The sequence below is a fragment of the Protopterus annectens genome, chromosome 4.part0 (assembly GCF_019279795.1).
Source record: "Protopterus annectens isolate FY-2018-M chromosome 4.part0, PAN1.0, whole genome shotgun sequence".
Lineage (NCBI taxonomy): Eukaryota > Metazoa > Chordata > Ceratodontiformes > Protopteridae > Protopterus > Protopterus annectens.
The window spans coordinates 1,944,729,935-1,944,751,693 of record NC_056733.1 but is presented as its reverse complement, the minus strand read 5'-3'; positions in this window follow the sequence as shown (position 1 = coordinate 1,944,751,693).

The following is a 21,759-nucleotide window of genomic DNA, read 5'->3' as shown; positions in this document are numbered from 1 at the left end:
AACATTGGTCATGTGGCATATGAAATGTATGGACTGCATGCAGTTATAGGCAACTGCATCTCTGAGAACTAAATGAAGGCAAAGACAAATATCTAATGCCATTTCTCTGTAATGAGGTATTTGGAATGTTCTACCTGGCTTTCAACAGCAGTCATCTTCATCAGCACCTTGTTTCCAGACTGTTTCCAACATACACAAACTGACATTGTGTTTCCCAATCTGTTTTTTTTGTTCTTTACTATTTTACATGTACAGGGCACACAACATGCATGACCACAGGAACCTGAGATGTATATACTATATGCTGACCAATCATGACAGGAAATATGATATACATGCAGCTTATTTCTGAAAAGACCATATGAATCTTTGCAATTCAATGCAAGGTCTGGAATGTTTTCACTGTGTGACAGCTCACATGCTTCTGTTGTTGTGGAGGACATTTTCGCAGTTGGTGTTGATGTCATGGATTCTGGTTATGTGAAATTTACCATCCATGGTGCTTAACATTTTTCTGTGATGTCTATCAGTCTCATGTCTGACAAACATCTAGCCCTCCCCAGTTATTGATTGTGCCAAGCCTTCTCCTACAAGCTGAGACCTTATCCCTGGCTCCAGTGCTCTATGTCATGACCCTCTTTTAAATGACTGCACTGGAACTGTAGCAGATTTGACAGCCTCCCTCCTTCTGTGTCAGTCTCTTACACACTTTCTATCTGGCTTCCCCACCATTAAAATCACTAGTCAGTCCCAGTATGCATGTGTCACAGTTAAGCTTCTATTTCCTTGTGCCAGAGAGCCATTTGTGTGCTCAGCACTAAAATCCATCCAACCATAACCCATTTTTCCCATTTTTGCACATGAGGACAGGTTGTCACTTCAGCACTGACTGTCATCAAAATCCAATGTTCACAGTGCTGGACCATCCCTGATATCACACATGACATATCTTGGCCACACTATTTTTGATACCAGTGGTATCTTGACTAGAATTAAATGGTGATGCTTCTTATGAACTTTGTCTTAGGGTCATCAAACACATGTTCTTCACTGATACTAGTATATTTCATGGCTTAGTTATATGCCCAGTCCATACTGTTGCTGGGACTGCACACTGAAATTAGGATCAAGGGTTCCAGTGGATGCAAATGAGGCATAGCTTTTGTATGGAAGTTGATTGCTCTTCACATTCATTGCTGCAGTATCCTTAGATAAATGGGCTATATCCTGTCAAAGATATAGCAGCTAGGCAGCTTCCAAAGCTTTAGGGCACCTTCCACATGCCCATACCTTCAAGGAGCTCAAGATGAGCTGACTAAAAGATCATTTTGGGCATGAAGCCCTTCAGAGCTTTACTGCCGGTGAAGATTATGCTCCTCTGAGGCTTTCAAGGAATGATGTTCAGGTTGCGCTTTCCTTTGCTGGGCAGATTTCCCTTTGGGAAAAAAAACTTCCATTTTCTTATATTTACTGATGTTTTATTGCTTTCCTCTTCAGGAAAGGTATTTTAAAGTTAGGTGCGTTGTGTTTTAATGGACTGTCTTGAGATTGTAACATAGTACTTGTTTTTTATGTCACTTTAAAAGTATTGTAGATTAACTGATTAACATATTTTCTGTGGAAAACAATTTGTGTTTAATTTTCCATTGTGGTCTTGCATTTTAAAGTGCTTTTTACAGTTTTTTAATCAAAAAATTAACTTTCTACTGGCATTTGCTGTATGTCTTCCCTAGGCAAGAAGCAAAATTTGCAGCTTGAAAATGGAAAAGATCATCCCTGTGATTCATGAAGCTTCTGCCAGGCGCAGGAGTAGCGTCGGTGATCTAACGCCAAATATGGCTGCTGAGTGATTCAGGTACGAGCTGTTTCCACATGCAATACCAGCGTACGCCAGAGCTGCGCAGCTCCCAGTGCATGTATGCTAATTATCCTATGGGCAGCAGTGTAGCATGCAAATGACGGTATATAGCAATTCATGAAGTGGTGCAGGCGTAGCGTAAGTATGAAGAAATGTAAACCAAAAAGAGTTTACATTTTTTCAAACATAAAATCGGAGCCATGAAAGCGGACCAAACTTACGTATTATAATGTTAATATATGCCAGTGGCTAAATGTATAGCCAATGGCATAAAAAAACATGCACAACACATAAAAAATAACATTTAATGTCATGGCCACACTAACACAAAGTAAATTCGCAGTGCATCGGTGCACAAACGGGATCACAATGAAAATATATTTAGATGTCATAAAACTGCAATGTAACACATTTCATGAATTCCCCATAATAGTCAATGGCACGCATGCTACACCACAACCATGGCGCAAGGGTTGCTAAGGGTCTGTGACAGTGTTCTGAGTGGTAACTAGGAATTAGTAGTCAATGCCATGCAAATGAGTCAAGTAATACTGAATCGCAAACTCCCCACCGGCGTAAGGATGTACCACACAGTGTAGCGGTACAACACCGAGGTGTGGCTTGGAGGTAAACATGACATCAAGAGAGGGGTGCGCCATCGTAGCTGTAAGCACATTGGAGCATTGCTAAGCTGGGTTGCTTGTTGCTAAGCAAAGCCACAAAATAGGGGAGTGGAAGTAGCCATAGTGTTGCTTAGCTGAGAGCACACAAGGTAAACAAAAGTGCATGTGAACGTGGATGAAAACGCACTTGAAACCCGATAAACGGCTGTGCACAGTGTGCACCATAGCTGAAACAGGAAGGATACGGGAAGACAATAAGGAAATGCTGCAGTATGGGAATTGGGGTACAAATGAGTAATTAACACCTAGGAATTCACAGTGGGCCATTGACAACAGCTAACAAGGCTGCTAGCAGCTACCTGCAGAACAGGAAAGGGGAGGTGCCCTACTGCAAGGCAATAAGGAAATGCTGCAGCATGGTAATTGGAGTACAAATGAGTAATTAACACCTAGGAATTCACAGTGGGCCATTGATAAGCTAACAAGGCTGCTAGCAGCTACCTGCAGAACAGGAAAGGGGAGGTGTCCTACTGCAAAGAAAAGAGAACTGTCACAGCAGAAAAAAGCAAACTTGCAGTAGATCAGCTACATAACACATTTTGCAACACAATCCTGGGTTGGGAAAGTACAAAACAAGAAAGCAGGCAGCTGGATGCATGCCTGACAATGGGAGGGGAATCATGTTGAAAAGTGAAGTAAAGGGCAATAGATGAATTATGGTAGCCAAGCATAAATCAACACCAAAGGCCCCACAATAGCAGTACCTGCTGTAAAACCAATATTTAAGATATCCTGCAGCTGGAATTGCACATACACACCCAATTACAACAGCATCATCCATTGCACAATAGTATAAGGTGTGAAAGCCCCAAACACACACTTGCGTATTCCCAGACAGTCTGCACCATTGGTGTATACAGACGGGGAACTTTTAATATGTACAAGTTAGGGGCTGCAATGGCTTTGATTCACCAGCATGTGTTGGAGACTGACAGTGGTGTGTAGGATGATGCTGACAACCATCTCAGGCACCTGAGGAGGAGAAGAGTGTTCAGACCCAGGGTAACCTACCAGGGGCTACATGATCTGGAGATAGTAGAGCATTACAGGGTGGACCGGGACAATATATAGCAACTTGTTGAGCTGTGCCGGCCATGCCTCAGAGCCAGAAATAACAGAGAGGAACCCATCCCAGTGGACATGAAGGTATGTGTTAGCTTGAGAATACTAGTCACAGGTACCTTTCAAAGGCCAACTGGGGATATCATGGGGATCTCACAGGCATCAGCATCCAGGGTACTTCACCGGTTCCTGGATGTCATGTTGCCACATGCCAATGAGCACATATACTTCCACCAAATGCAGGAGGAGTTGGCCAGCAATATGTGTCTCTTCCACCACGTGGCAGACTACCTGGAGGTACTGGGTGCAATAGACTGCACACACATACACATCAAGACACAACCTTGTGAGCAGGGTAGGCGCTACATAAACCGCAAGGGATACCCCTCCATCAACTGCCAGGTCATGTGCAATGCCCAGGGCATTATCATGGATGTGTGTGCTGGAAGCCCTGGAAGCTATCATGACTCCCACATCTGGCATGCCTCACAGCTGTATCAGGCATTTACCAGGGGGGACATCCTATATGGCCACCTGGTGGGGGATGCTGGCTGTGCACTGGAACCGTGGATGATGACTCCCATCAGAAATGCACACACAGCCACGCAAGAATGCCATAATGAGGCACACGCAGAAACCAGAATCATCATACTGTGCATGTTTTGGATGCTGAAATCATGGTTCCGTTGCGTGGACATATCTAGTGGAGCCTTGCAGTACTCTCCAGGCATGTGTGCCCACATCTTCATAGTATGTGCCATGTTACACAATATGATGCTGCAGAAACAGCTGCAGTAAGGACAGAATGGTGAAGGCCCTCACAGCCTACCACCATTGCCAAGGGCCCCACAGGGACAGAGGGACTCAGACCACAAACACCCTGTGCCAGCCCCAGTAGGCAGATGTAGGTGTGCCCAGTATGCCCATGCCTTGGCAAAGAGGGAACGTATAGCACACACACTGACAGTGTAGGCACTTATGGACTGGCACCCTTCTCCACCTGCACACACAGCAAACATGGATGACACACACACACAGCCACCTGTAAATTGTCATGTATAGGTGGTCTACTGTGTGCATCCTACATAGGCAGCCCTCAACTATTGTACACACAACTGCAATTGGCACAAGGTAAGTCAATACCTGAACAGTAAATTAAGCTATCAGCATGTGTCCATACTGTATGTATAGGTTCATAGATACATAGGTAGGTACATGCCTACCTGCCCAAGGCCAGTCATAAGCATAGCCAAAAAGTGTCTGCTGTTGCCACCCCATTGATTAACAAACTGTCCCTCTGTGGAGCAGAGCCAATTGTGAGATCCCTGGGGTGTATCCACTGTTCCCCACTCACTCTGCAAGGATTCCCTGGAGTGTTAGTGAGGGGTTTCATATAATGTAATCAGGGATGTAGTTCCAAATAATGGGGAGTACCCGTGACAGGAATCTATCACACCAGCATCTTCCAGTTATGGTTGTGGCAAGGTGTAGCTCATTGCAGTGTGTGGCTCACTGTGATATGGATGCACATAGGTGGAGCGCATCCATTAAGCCTGACCTGGACATGGCTTTGTTGGCCAGCAAATATCATCCCTGAGTAAACGAGATGCCACTGAGTAATGCATGAGCTTATGCAGTCTGGCAACATAGGACACATATCTGATGGCATTATCCCTCTATGCGAGGTACGTTCATGGCCCTTTCAGCTGTCAGATGTGTCTTCTGAGGTACATCCAAAATGGGTTATCATACTCGATGATGTGATTGATGACTGATGAGTAAAGGGGCACAATAACCTAAGTTTGCTTAGATGTGAACTCTTAAGTAATCAGATGGCCTACATAGATGAATGTCCTAACTACTTCGCACATATGGCTGTCAAAGAAGAGATCACTATGTAATGTAGTCCCCACATAACCATTACGTCATTTGAATTATACTGTCTGCCACTCATATGTTAATATGTGTGTATGTAGTTTCCCAGAATGGAATGCCCGTGCAATATGTGGCCTTTAGCTGGAGGCCATCACTCATACACCCTGTGTTGGTCTATGTGAGGCCCCTTGAAGGACATCTCTAACAGCTGGACTGTCATCTATGGCTCCCAGTCTGCAGTAATTGACAAACACGGCCTGTTGTAGTCCACCTGTGTTAGCCCGTACCTCTGAGAAGTATATGGCAAACAGTAGGGGTCTCAGGACTGAGTCCTGTGGGACACCAGTTGTGACTGGTCAAGAGTTGGACCTGGAGGCTGCTAGGCTTATCATGTGGGTTCTGTGTGTAAGCCTGTTGGTAAACCAACCTGTGATGTATGGGTGTATGTACTGGCTGGTGAGTGTAGAAATAATACCTGAGTGGGGAATGGTGTCAAAACCCTTTGCAAGGTCCAGTTAGTATGTGTGAACTACCTCACCCCACACCTAAAGTCTAGGTGGCTGTAAGATGTCAAACTGGTTCAGTAGGCATGATCTGCAATCAAGATGACCTGGGTTGGGTCAAGTGTCTGGAGGTTACCATTGTCTATGTTCATGAGTGCCATGAAGATGTGCTCCATAGCCATGCAGATCAGGCTACTCAGGCCTATGGGGTGGTAGTTACTATGGTCAGTTGTGTCACCACCTTGGTGGAGTGTAATAGCTGTTGCCATGTGCCAGTGAATGGCCATGTAGCCTGTGTAGAGGCTGATGGTAAATTGCTAAATTAGGCGGGGGGCCACTTTTTCTTGTAGTGTCTGCAGGATGCAGTCTGGGACACCATCTGCCTTCATTGATGCTCTGTCATGCCGTTTGAAAGGGCCATTACCACCTGTATGTCACAGATGTCTGGGATCCTGTACAGCTTGGGTATTGTTGTGGGCCCAGTAGGGGTGAAGCTTGCTCTGAATGTATCATCAAGTGTGTTAGTGATATCAGTAGGGTCAGTATATTAAGTGCAATATTGTACCAGCACAGTGCAAATCTGTGTGTAACTGATTACATCCTTGACATAGCCAAAGAAGCCTTTGTGGTCATATTCTGAACCCATGCCTATTTACCTGTGGATGTCAGCCTTGGATGATTACATGAGTAACATAAGTATCTTGCTAATACTGGTCACAGACATCTGCATGTCTTGGGATTTGCTGTTGTTCTGGACTACTGTACTACTTTTGATGTATAGCCTCTATAATGCAGGGGTTCAGCAGACTGGTGTCCTTGTGTAGGAGTAACTAGTCCTAGTTTATCATTGATGGCATGACCCATACATCTTTGTAGGTACTTACAGAGTGCATTCGTAATTCTGTCTGTATCTTGAGCAGTGTCATCCCTGAGCATGGGGGCTGTGGGCCCTCCCACCTCTGTCATTAGTACTGTGGATTTAGCTGTAGGAAAGGTATTCACTGTGTGTTCCTTGTGTGGGGGAGATGGTTGGGAGTAGAAACCATCAGTGAGTAGTTCATTGTCAGATCTAAATAGTGACCGGTTTACCTCAGCTGTAGTGCACCTGTTGCACATGTCAGTGATTACCACTTCTAGCATGTTTTCACCTCTCGTTAGGCCATCTACCAACTGATACAGGCCATATGAGATGATAAATCCTAGGAAGTGCTGGGCCTAGAAGTGCATACTTGAGTAGGTTATCCAGTTAAGTATAGGGTAACTGACATTGATCAATAACAGGGTGACTGGTAGGACTGTTATGTTTACCACTGTCTCCAGATAGTTGTAGTGGTGCTCCTGGATCATGGAGGGTTATCTGTAGCAGCTCACAGTTTGCATTGCAGTCATGGCTGATGTCAGCTGCAAATGGATGATCATAGAGGTATCATGCTGCCCCACTAACTTGGAGGTGTAGGTATCCCCAATGAATATGGATACAGCCCCTCCATGTCTGTGCCAGTCCATGTACAGTGGCTGAAATGTGTGTTATGGGTTGTAGTCTGGTAGTGCCGGTATGCTCACAGGAGCCTTATACAGGTTCCAGTCACAGCACAGATGTAGATGTTGTCCATACTGAGGGGTGATGTGAGTGCGTGCATGCTGAGAGTACTACCCCTGGTGTTGAGTCGCCTAACCCTCATTGGTTCTGTTATTGTGCAGTTCATGGAGGTGAGATCCACATCTGAGACCTGCCTAAAAATGGCACCATGGGTGCACCAATAGCCTTGGCCAGCATTCCAAAGCCTTAGGCTGACACATGCAAGTTGGTATGGCATTGTTGCAGGCATGTATCCCATCTGTGCTTGTGTCCCATCTTTCCCATAGGTAATCTACTGGTAAGCAATACAAAGCCTGAAACCTATACATGTCCACTAGCTTCCAAGTTAGGCTTTCGGTGTGATTATGTATCAGTAGTCTGTATGCTATTGCTGTACTTAACTGTGGTCTGACTACATGGTGAATTTACTATACAGTGTACTCAACTGTCCCTGATTTTGACTCAAATTTTAACTCTGTCCCTCTTAATCCCTCCTAAAACTAGTGACTTTTTGAGGAAAGGTGGTGAATTACACTTAATGAATAATGACAATAATTAAGAGTCACAAACTTCTTTTACTTCAGAAAATGTGTATTAATTCATATGCTCTGATTCTGTCAATATTTCAAGTTAATAGCACTAATATTTTAAAAGTGTCCCTGATTGTCCCTGATTTTTTTCTTGACTTGTCCCTGGTTCTGTTGAAATTTGTCCCCAACAGGTTGAGAGGTCTGAGTCTGTATATTGTGATCAGAAACCTCTGTATAATCACATATGATGTTGGAGATGGCCTGCACTGTAGAGGTTCACAGATAGGTAGTAGGCTATCTGCCCAAGGGAATTTAGAAGCATAGCTACAGTGTGGTGGCTTTACCTGTACCATTGATGAAGTAACTGAGCCTCTGTCAAGCATAGCTAATGAAGTGATTCCAGGCAGAGTTGCTGGGGTGCTGTAGCGTGATAGGGGCACATAATGATCTCAAAAGGGCATGTTAACATGACAACCCAACAGCATTCAATTTCCCCAACAGGTCTTGCAGCAATAAAACTGGAGTGGCTCCCCACACCCTGGTTGTATGTTTCTGGGACACATGATCCCAGGGGTGTATATACTGTTGCCCAGTCACACATCAAGGTTTTCCCTGAAGTGTGTCAGTGATTGACTATGCCAAATGTTGTTAGGATGATATTGTATAGTCTCCTAATTCATGTGTCATGTCGGTATTTCGAGAAGCTCACTGGGTGTGGGTGGCTCCGCCTGTTGTGTAGCCAAGCTTACACATAGGATTCATGGACATAGGAAATAGGCAGAAGGAGCGTCAATGCCAATAGTGTAATGCCTACAGCATTTGCATAATATCTGTGCAGTCCTGGTTCAAATCCCAATAAAGTCAGAGATGATTTACATGTTACGTAGTATACCTTAACCACAGCTTGCATATATAGGTAGTATTCCACAGGATAATAAACATTTGGAACACACAACTGCTGAAATGTGCGTTAAAAACCCTTGCACTTCCAGTGCCTGCTCTAAGAGGTAAAATTACTACTGCCAGAATTAGAACACTCAACCATATACACAATCTTCACAATAACCTACCACTAAGCTACCTGAGATGTACTAATGGCAGTTGTGTATACTGACAGGTTAAAACACAAAAGGTATTAATGTGTGGAAATAGGACAAACTGGCATGTACCCAATGAAAGGTGTATGCTCTCTCTCTCTCTCTCTTAATATATATATATATATATATATATATATATATATATATATATATATATATATATATATATATATATATATATATATATATATATATATTTATATATATATATATGTATATATATATATATATAGAGAGAGAGAGAGAGGGAGAGAAAGAGATATATGTTAATATATGGGGATATACATATATATGTAGATATACAGATAGGTTAACAACATCTACATAACCATGGAGGTACATATAAATGGGATACTTACCAAATACCGACTGCTTGACATACCAAAGCATGGAATCATGATAGACCACAGTACCGAAACACCAGAAGCGCGAGGTTTATAATCCCGATGGTAAGGGACATTTAGTCAGTGCTTCTGGTGTTGCAGTTCAGGTAGGTTACTGTGTGTAAGTGTGTTTCTGAGGGCTGTAGTGTGTGTAAGTGTGTGTTCTGAGTGTGGTGTGTGTTCCTGGGGGACTGTAATGTGTGGATGTGCGTTTTCTTTGTGGGTCTGTTTGTGCAATCTAGGAGGTAGAATATTAAAGTAGGGGGGGTGTGGGGGGTGCAGACACCCACATGGGGGTGTAGGGGGGCTTGCCCACCTGCTCATACATAGTGTAGGATGGTTTGTTTGGATGTGGTGGGTAGCAGTGTGTCTGTGTGTGTGCGTGTGTGTGTTCCCTGTTTGCGTTACTTTCGCAAGTTACTGTCACTGTCAGTAATGTTTGGAGTCTGGGCCAGGTACTGTAGGCATCAGAATTGTGTGGTTTCTGGATTCCGTACGTATCCTGTATACAGCAGTTGAAGTGTTCATATATGAGTATATCATGGACCATAGCAATCACACATTCCGCCATGACCAAACTTTATGAACAAAGGATATGGAGAGTATATGCCTATACACTATTACAAATATGTGCTATGGACATGAGTCAATGATAGGGTTACCACCTGTCCCACTTTGCGAGGGACAGTCCCTCTTTGGGCGGTTGTGTCCTGACCAAAAATAGATTGTAGGACATAATTACATCCCATATGTAATGTAATAGTTGCATACAATAGTTCTTTATGTATCTAAAATACCTACATGTTACAAGAAACAGGATAAGCAACTAAACTGCTACAAGAATAAGCTTATATTTAGGCAAAAAAAGGAAAGTTCTATCCCTTGTATTGACCGTGGGTTTGCGTCAGCCTGTAAAATCTGATGTGTGTCCCAAAAATGTCTCACTATGGCAATTTGAAAAAGTGGCAACCCTAGCCAAAGAGGGTCAGTCACCAACACAACTCCAATGACTGCAAATACCTATGACAGAAATACATAGCTTTCATGTAGCAACACTTTATTACATTCTGATGTATTGCCTAAAGGATTCAAGGACTAACATCACCTACATGCTATACAGGAACCAATTAACAGTGCCTTAATGAATCAGCCTGCAATTACCATAGTATTAGTCCACTAAAGGATAGGTATTCAAATAGGAAAGGAACCCTCACGCACATATCGATTATGTATAAAAGCAGTTCCTACACACCTGCATCTGCTATGTACACCCACCAACATCACTCCCACACCCAAACAAATTACAGTACAAACTGTAAAAACATCACAAATCATTCACTCACTGTACGACATCTGCAGAAGCCTTAACATACCTCGTCAGAGACACACTAACATGGCCCTATGTGAAATAGTTGCTGTTATACAATGGAACAGCTGCTGATGTTACAGGGTTTGTTTGCACTAATCCCATTTCAGAGGATTGTGTGTACACCGGGAAGTGTTACCAATTACTGATTAACAGCACAGTATGATACACATGTACACCAAACCAAGGATGTCTGGTGAGCACACTGTAACCACCTAACAGTTCATGCATAGCCATACAGCCTTGAGCAGCCTAAACTTCCTTGCCAGACTGAAACATCTGCAGAAGTATCAGGTACAAACAAACCCTGCATAAGTAGCAATGTTCTGAAATATAACAGCTGTAGTCACATGTAGATCAACATCTTCTAGCCATTACACACAATCCACGGGAGTCATGAAGCTAATATATCTCTGTCTGTCTCCATACAGCTGTTGAAATACATCACAAACAACACATCCAGGCCGTCTTCCTCAAAAGTAAGGCAAACGGACAATGCCCAAGTGGAGTACTCAATTATATACGACTATTGCCATGGCATTGGCTAATGGAGTAGCTGCACAGCTGATGTGCATCTAATTAACTACTTTGGAACACCAATTGGTGGTCAGGATAGCACATGTTACCGATATTTAACTATAAAAGGATGGCTTATCATGCATTCAAACCATCTATATATACCAGAAGAATGTTACAAAGAAGATTGAAACACAAACTGAAAAGGATTAAATTAACAGTCAATGACACCTCGGTTTACTAATAAGGTATATAGAACACTTAGTATGTCTGTGTATGTAGTACCTGCTCTGTAATATTTAAAGTGTGCGCAATCCATATAGTGGAAACAGTTATCTTGTAGTGATGTATTGTTGAGCATAGTAACGCTTGTAGTATTTATGTGTGTACTGCTGTAGGTCACAAGGCAAACACCGCATACACCACAAGGGATGCTATATAAGGGCTTTGAAGCCAAATATTCCTCACCAGCCACTGTCAGTGGCAGGGATGGTCCAACAAGTATGTGCTATAATGGTATAGTATATGTTGATATATTGTAACAGTAGGCATATGTATGGGTGTATTACTGAAAATAACATGTTGAAGGTTGGCCCACTGTGCAATTATGATTTGCATTGTGGGTTATTGTGCCAATAACTGTGTAATGTACAGTATTGTAGGCAGTTATGTATTACTAGTTACATAGCATTACTGTTATGTTAGGCAAACATTAGTTATATCTATTGGCATTTACAATACACAAGTGTGTGTGGGGTTGTGGTGTGGTGGCTTAAGGTGTTAGTCTACACACAAACATAAGGTGTGTAGTTTGAGGGTCTAGGGGGATAATTGGCTAGGCTTAAAATGGCTCGCAAGGGCACTTACCTTAGTACTAATCTATGAACAATAACAGGATACATATGACTTGTAGTCACCCGACAGTTTATCGGCATGATAGCAAAGTAAAATGGAAGAGCTAGTTAAATATCCATGCACATAAGACATGTAATAAGTGCAAAGGTAAGTACTAGGCTGTCTGCCCAAGGGTACTGATAAGCCTAGCTAGAGTGTGTTGGCTTCCATCACCCCCTTAGGTTAGTTCCCTGTGCCTCTGAATGGCAGAGCCATTAATACCCTGTGCCTCTGTCCAGCAGAGCCACTGCAGTGATCCCTGGAGTACATGTCTGTCTCCCATCCACCCGTCAAGGTTTCCCTTGAAGAGTGCTAGTAAGGGGCCCTTCCTCATGTACATTGGAATCATGTTCCAAAGCATGGTGAGTATCCGGGTCAGGAATCTATCCATCCAGCATGTCCTAGTCATCATTGTGGTTAGGTGTATATCCCTAGAGCATGTGGTTCTCATGGGCTTCTGTTTAGGTGGAGCATATCCAGCAATACTGGTTTGGACATGGGCCTTGTATGTCAAGCAGCAATCACCTGTGAGTATGCCATATGCAACCAAGTACAGCTGGAGTTTCTTAGGCTGGGCTGCATAGGTCATCTGTTTGAGGTCAGTAATCCTCTTGGTGTGGTACTGTCATGGTCTTCTGAGCTGTTGCAGTTGTCTTGTAATGTACATCCCAAATGGGGTGTTGTATCCTTTAATGGGTCTAATAAGTCATGAGTTCTGAATGCGAACCCATTAGAGATTAGGGGGGCCACGTAGAAGGATATTCTAACCACCTTGTCATTATGGGTATTGAAGGAGAGATTGCTATCTACTGGGGTTCCCAGATCCCTTATTACCTTTTCTGTATGTAAGGGACTAGCACCTATGTGGTAGTCCGTGGGTAATTAGTGATATCCAAAGGGGATGACTATGCACTTTTGGGCATTCAGCTTGAGGCCATGATATTGACACCAGGTATCCGTCTCAGTGCGACCCTTCTGGAGGGTGACTGTATCAGCTGGGGAAACAATTATGGCCCCTAGTTTGCAGTCATCTGCAAACCTTTCAGCTAATGCCCTCCTGTGCTTGCCTCTATGTCAGAGAAGTATATACCGAACATGAGGGGTCCTAGGACTGAGCCCTGGGGGATGCCACTTGCAACTGGTATACAGTCGGACCTAGGGTATGCAACTCCCACTGTGTGGGTTCTGTCCGTGAGCCACTTTGCAAACCATCACATGACATAGGGGTTATTGTTCAGGTGGATGGGTATGTCGATAATACCAGAATAGGGAATGGTGTTGAAATTCTTTGAGAGATCAAGGTAGGCTGTGTGGACCTTGTTACCCTCATCTAATGCCTTGGTAACTGTCTATAAGAAGTCCACCAGGTTTAGGAGGCATGGTCTGCCCATAACGAAGCCAAACTGGGAGGGGGTCAAAGGTTTGGAGGTACCCAATGTCTCTGTGACTGTGATCCATGATGTGCTCCATAGCCATGCAGACCAGGCTAGTCAGGCCTATAGGCCACTAAGTCCTGTGGTCCGATGTGGCGCCACCTTTGTGGAGTGGCATAACTGTTGCTGTGTGCCATTCAGGGGGCATAAAGCCCGATGTGAGGCTATTATTGAATATGGTGCGTAGGTGTGGAGCCAGTACGTTCTGAATCTCATGTAAAACACAGCCTGGGATGTTGTCCGGTCCCATGGGTGCTGTGATATTGGCTATAGAGTGTGCAGCTTTTACCTGCATAGTTGTGATTACAGGGACTTTGCACTCTTCCTGTATAGATATGGGCCCTTTAGAGGGTGAGAGGGGGGAAAGATAGCACTGAACCTATCTGCCAGGATGTTGGCAATATCAGTTGGTTCTGTAATGTTCATGCCTTTTTTGCTGTAACTCAGAGCAGATCTGGGTGTTGACATCAAGATATTTGACATAGCTATAGAATGCTTTGTGGTTGTTGTTGGAATTAGTGGTAGTTTTGTTTCCATAGCTAGCTTTGGAGGATCTTATAAGGGATCTCACCTTCGTACTGAGGCTGACCAGGGAGCTCCACCACGCATGGGATTGTACTCTCTTTTGCAACAGTGTCATCCTTCTGTTGTCCAGTTTGTTTATGGCAGGTGACCATGAGATTGGCTTCCTTAATTAGGAGTATAGCGTCTTGGTTCTGCTTGGAATAGCACGATCCATGCACTTGTGTAAGTGCTTATAGAGTGCATTTGTGTAGGATTCAGCAGCTGTAACTGTATTATCCATCTGCATGGGTGTCATGAAGTTTACCACGTCTGTCTTTAGAAGCATGAAGTTGGCTTTGTGAACATCTTATACTGTGGTTCCCTTAATGGGGGGTGGGGGCAGGATGTGGATATCAAGGGTGTTCAGCTTATGATCGGATCAGACCAACGAGGAGTTGACTTCAAGTGTGGAACACCGGTCACTCATGTTGGTAATGCCTAGGTCTAGGATATTATTGCCCCTGCTGGGTGTGTGGATAAGTTGATCCAGGGCATTGGTATTTATGAATTTCAGAAAGAATTGAGCTAATGAGTTGTTACACATGTAGTCTTCCCAGTTAATGGTGGGGTAGATTCAGTGAGACTATGTGATGAGTGTGGTGTGGTGCGAATGTTTACCCTCTCCACATGACTGTCAGGGTCAGACTTGGTTGGAGAGAGCTTTACCTCCAGTTTGGCTAGATAAGTGCATCTCTCACAGCTTATAGTGTTGGGTGGTAGGTGGAGAGGGTTGTCTGTGTACATGAGGCAATGTCTACATTGCCTAAAGATGTTCAGATTCATCAGATAGACAGGAGAGAACACTGGCAGCTGACCCTTGGACATGCCTGAATATAAAACTAATTTCCCCTAGATAAGTGAAGAAAGTGAGTACAAGGTCTATTTTACTCTAAGCAAGTGAGAAAAGTATGTACAAAACCTGTTTACCTCTAGGTAATGAGGAAGATTGAGTGCTATTGTAATTAGTAGCTTACGTAGTGCTTACAAGTTCTGAACAAGTGCTGAGCATGAATAAGCAATCCAGATAGGGTCTTGGATAACATAAACACACTGCCCCCCCCAACAAGTACACAATCATATATCCATGTACACCACAGAGCCCCTGTACCCACAACTATGCAGGTACAAGTTGCACTCAGGCTGCATGGGATCTGTCCACATCCCAGGTTGTATCATACACATATGGCAAAACAAGTCGCTCTCCACATACACATCATGTAAAATATAGCTTCATGTCAGGCTGTGTACACACTGTATGGTGCACACCAACAGGTATCACAACCCAGAAAGGGGGAGACACCACTGATAATGGGAAGTACTGCACTACTACCCTACTGAGTCCAGTCTGAAAGGCCATGAACCTTGATCAAATTATTTGATGTCAGCAGTACAGATGTAGATGACAGTAAGGTTGATTTCATACTGCATATCATAACCTAACCAGGTCATAGGACATCATCACCCATACTGTGTTCCACCTACACTCAGTATACTAGATGTACATTCCTATGTCACAGGAGTGATGGCAGAACCAACACTACAGAAGGTGTCTGAATAATACATGCACATCACACCAGTGCCAGCTACAGTAAGACAGGGTTAATTAATTGTACTCCCCCTCATTGTAGTCCATACCACACAGGCTAACAGAAGGCATCTGCCTATTGAAGTATGCAAATGACTATGACCTAGGAGCAATAGCCGACTCAGTGTTATGGACAACATACAGAAGGGGCTTTGTGGGTGAGGTGTGTGTGACATATGGCCACAATCTGACAGCTACATATTGCATTGTCACCCCTATGTTAATAACCCTGTACCCATGAACTACCAGCTAGGCAGCCGTCAACATAATGGACACTGTGTTTAAGGGATGCAGCTGGGCAGTTGTCTTTCCTGTGAGAATTACATCACCACACCTGTCAGGTAGTCATATGTGGCAACCCTAATCATGACAGGGTGCCATCCATGAATATAGAGATCATTGTCCTGATATACACAACACTCAAGTGATACATATCAGATCACATATTTCCTTTAAGGGGTATTGGCTATGTTCAGATGGCCTACACCAGCCTTCCCATTCCCCATCTCCACTATGTAGCATGATGCACACCCTGAATAAATCCATGTCCAACCCAGTGATGTTGGACATGCTACATGTACACATCCTGATCTCAAACACATACTTCATGGACATCCACCTTCCTAGTACTAAGATCACCACATGCTTGACAGATCCTTGTCCCATACACTTTGCATTCCTGTCCAGCAAAGCTGCACATCTCCCCCTCTCAGACATGGTGTGATGACCGCATGGTAAATGTATCATTAACCCTGTGGATCAGTTATGTGGCACTGCTCCACCTGGCCCTAGAGACCCACCTGTCAGCTACAGCTAGGTAACCTTTCATCCTAGATTCATACATGGCCCAGGGCATATAGCCTACTAGTTGACTTTGACTGTACATGCTATAGTTGATATCCTTCCCTGCAAATACCATCTGGCTAGCCAGTGTCCCATGTGTATCACATATGCAACACAGGTGATACATGGCAGGATGTTGAATTGCTGTACAGTGCCATGTAGATGTATGTGGCATAACACATACATGTAAAACCTTTCGTGAGCAAGACTGCAGGGTCACAGGTCATGTCCGTTAAGGCAGTGTAAGTCTTTATATGTGACATATACACAGCATCAAGGTTGACTGCATTAATGTGGACACATCCAGCCAACCCCTGGCAAGCACAGGTCACATGTCCGTGGCCTGACACCGTGAACTATAAAACCTGGCCTGTACAGTCCACAGCTGTCAGTAATACCCCTGTGTAGGCCAGACACATGCCAGAATTGTGTGCATACATACACGCACACACCAGAAACATATGTAGGGCACTGCAACACACACATGCATAACATCCACACACGCCCAATTAGAACAAAGGCCCTAACCCACACACATGATGTCATCCAATGGTGCAGCCTAGGCCCCTGGCAAACATTATCACCCTGTGCATATGATGATACCTGTGCCGCATCCCTGACATCCACACCATCGGTACAGGGACATGCTCATATGGTCTGATGCACAGGGTGAACAGACTAGGAAGATACGTGTAGTTTACAACTGTTAAGTACTGTTGACAGGCAGCAGACATACCATGTACTACAGGTGTACAATGCATTTTGTATTGTTAACAGTATGTGTCTTGTGTAACAACAGTAACTGCATGTTGATCATGATGTTCTGCTTTTCTCCTTCAGGTCTAATTGCACATGTCGGTGGATGTCAGTGTTTGCAGTTAGTATCCATTATGTCAATGTGGACTACTCACAGGTATGTATGAATATACCAGCATGCACCGTGTAGCTGCCACATAACAGTGAGAATGTCCCAAGTTCCAAACACGTCTACTGATCCAAGAGCATGATAGCTGTGTATTAAGCTACTTTGGCTACAGAAATGACATCCATACTGGGTGACATCACAGGTACAGTTGCATGGAGTGGTGAGGTAAGAGAGCGGTCTAGCTGTTTACAAGGGTAGAGGCCAGGGGGAAGTGTGATGCCTCATTGGGAAGCAGTAATACACATTCCCATGACAGGATGCAAACACACAACTGCACCTACACACTCAGGTATTGACACACATGCATTCAGTGACACAGTAACACACCAACACACTCATGGATCCACCGACACAGTAACAAACACTCACACACAGTTGCTACTGTTGAGGTGAGAACCCCTGCCTATGTGCAAATCATCATTACAGTACTGTGCACCTACATGACAAACCACAGAGAATACACATGTACAGGTAGTCAGTTTGGCCTAAGGTCGGGGACATCAACACGGATAGTAGATTGCACTGCCTTAATGGGGGAGGGGTCTTATCAGTTCAGTATGCTAACATACATCCTCACTCCAGGGACCAGACAGCCAGACATACTCACACACACACACACACACACACACACACACACACACACACACACACACACACATACACACACTGTGGCATTCACTATTGAATACACCTATGTCAAGCACATACAGATACCTCACATGTGTGAGATACACGCCCCTGCCTATGTCCTGCTTTCTACATTGCAGTCTGTACAGATGTCTACACTAGTGTACAGGAGAGTGAGTAACAACTGAGATGTATTCCCCACCATACGTGACATATATGGACAAACACACAACCACACATGCCAGTACTCTGAATCAAACACCTGGCTAGCTCATGATATGTATGACAGACTTACAGCAGTATTGCATGCATTACAAAGTGTACTGATGCTTCCTTTGGCAATAGTGCTGATATATGCACACGGGAGGTCTTAACTGTTACAGGTGTCAAGTGATTTACCTTTGGTGTCACCCTGACTGCTGTTTATGTTGTCTGTTATGTCCTTCAGTTAACAAAACCATTGCTTACTGGTTACACAGGTTATTGTAGGACTACTTGTGACACACCTGTGAGCTGTCCTTAGCAAACATCCATCTGCAAAGATGCTCCACCACGTAGTTATTTCCACACATCTGTCCATACCTGAGGTACATCTTTCCATACATTCAGCATATCACCATATACAGTTGGTTGCATTGCAACTGCATGATGTACTAAGATACACGTCACCTGCATACATCAGCAACTGCACACTCATGGTATCTGAATGCACACCACTACATGTACATGTGTGCAGGTCCTACAATCCTGTCATTTGGGCATGTTTGTAGGCATTGCAATTGGTGGACATGTGTAATAACATACATGACACATGGACTGTTGTATGATATGATAGGTGTAATGGGTGACCAGTACAGAGGGAATGTTATCTCTGTCAACATTGATATCACACCTTATGTACTGTTAGCATTCAGCAGTCATGGACTTACATTCCATGTGCATGTGTGTAATAGCTGTAGCCAACTGTCTGGACAAAGGACAACAACAGCTATGCTATTTACATGTATGTTTTGTGTGTGTGTGTGGGGGGGGGCATGTACATATCCAGAGCAGGTACACGTATGTCATATCCAAACATGAGGGTGTATACTGGTGTACAGCAACATTCATCTGCTAATGCTTTAAATAACCAAGGGCCCCTGGTATGTGTATATCTGACCTGGTTACAGACAGTGGTATCATTGCATTGAAATGTGTAGTCTGTGTGGTATGACTCGTAACTATATAGCATTGTAATAGTGATCTGTAGATAGGCATGTGTTCCGTTTCCACCACTGGTGTGTGTGTGTTGTGTGTGTGTGTGTGTGTGTGTGTGTGTGTGTGTGTGTGTGTGTGTGTGTGTGTGTGTGTGTGTGTATGTGTTTGTCCCCGTCTGCCTGAGGATTGAATAATGCTTTTAGACTGCTCACACTCCATACAATTCCTGTACCCACATTTGGCAAGGCTAATGATGTCACCCACCTACAAATACACCACTGGGAGTGCTGTGTCCCAGTAATCTCAGAAGCATGTTCTGTAACTTTGTAATGCTGTAGTGTAATAAAGTAGCTAGGTCGATGTTCTAATCCCAGACTTGCCAAGTGTGTGTGTGTGTGTGTGTGTGTGTGTGTGTGTGTGTGTGTGTGTGTGTGTGTGTGTGTGTGTGTTTGTCCCTGTCTGCCTGAGGACTGAATAATGCTTTAAGACTGCTCACACTCCATACCATTCCTATACCCACCTTTGGCAAGGTTGATAATGTCACCCACCTAGAAATACACCTCTGGGAGAAGTGTAACCCAGTAATCTGGGTAGCACATTCTGTAACTGCGTACTGCTGTAGTGTGCTAAAGTACTTAAGTCGGTGTTCTAATCCCAGACATTCCAAGTGTGTGTGTGTGTGTGTGTGTGTGTGTGTGTGTGTGTGTGTGTGTGTCTGCCTGGGTGAGACAAGTATAGTGCTTTGTAGAGTATTCACTCTCTGTACAAATCACATGACCACCTTTGTCATTCCTGCTGTTTTCACCCACCTAGGTATACACCTGTAGGCATGCTGCAACCCAGTATTCGCTGTAGTGCATGCCCTAAAAGCGTATTGCTGTGGTGTGATGCAGTAGGTAGGGGTTTATATACAGAACATGATACGTGTGTGGTTGTCTGTCACAGCCTGTGTGGAGGTGGCTCTGAGTGTCTTACCAATTGGACATGTTGTGGAGCGGATTTTGTAGTTTTCCTATATGGTGTCCATCTTATGACACATTGGCCACCTCACGAGGAGTACAGCTGTCAGTCAGCCATGGGACTGTGTTGGCAAGCCATACCCCTACATCTGGCAAAAGGCCTGGTGAACAAAGTATGCAACCCTACTAGAATCCAGTATATGTCCCACACCCATGTGCCATACACAAATAAACTTGCCTAGGATATCCCGTTATGTTGCTAGTACCATGCACATTGATAACAGATAGTAGGCATGGTGTGAATGCAGTGGCCTGCAGAGGACATGGCACCCTGTACAGCGGTACAATAGGCACATATATGCGGACATTGTACCTTCACTATGTTCCACACTGGATGCTTGCAACATATGTGGTGCCATCAAATGTGATCCACAGAGGCCATACAATGCTGTACACATGTGCCTTGTATGGACCCATGCTGCTGACATCATGGAATACCTGTATCTTACTATCAATACAGGTGCAGGGTTTACCAGCTCACTATAAGCAGGTTTCACCACACCAGGCCAGTATTGGCATATCAGGGGATAACAGGCTGTGTACACAACATGTGCCTGCCAAACCAAGTACACCTGTACATGTCACTGTACAGTATTGTGGGACATGCACATCCCAGGCAATGTCCATGTGAAGGACTATCAAACACAGACATGGCATGCATTGCAAAGCTATGGCCATACACATTGGTAACCAGGAAGTCAGGGCAGATCATGCAGTACCCATCTGTGTGGGACATTGCAGACACTACACCCCTGCACTGCACACCATTGTCAGGAGATGCGATGTCAACGATTACCCCTCACCCAGCCTTGTACGGCCATCTTGCACAGCCAACCACTACATACCCATGAAGCAATGCATACATGCATGCCAGTACTGGCACCTTGTATCTACATGTGGGTTATGATGCTCCTATCCACAGTCACTCCCAGTATAACCCTCATTGGCATACCAACAGATGTCAAACACTTTCACATGCCCTAGCCCATAGAACCTCCAAATATCCCCTCTGGTGCATGTAGTCCTGTGCATTACTGCAGTGTGGCAAACTAAGTAGTTAGGTTGTGTATTTGTGGCCCAGGCAAAGAGTGTCAATGCATGTCCATTAGAGAGTGGTGGTTATGGTGACAATGGCATCCATTCACGTGGACAGCTATGTGTGCCACACCTAATGTAAGTCTACTATAGCTCTGTTGCAGATGTCACTCACCTACACACAT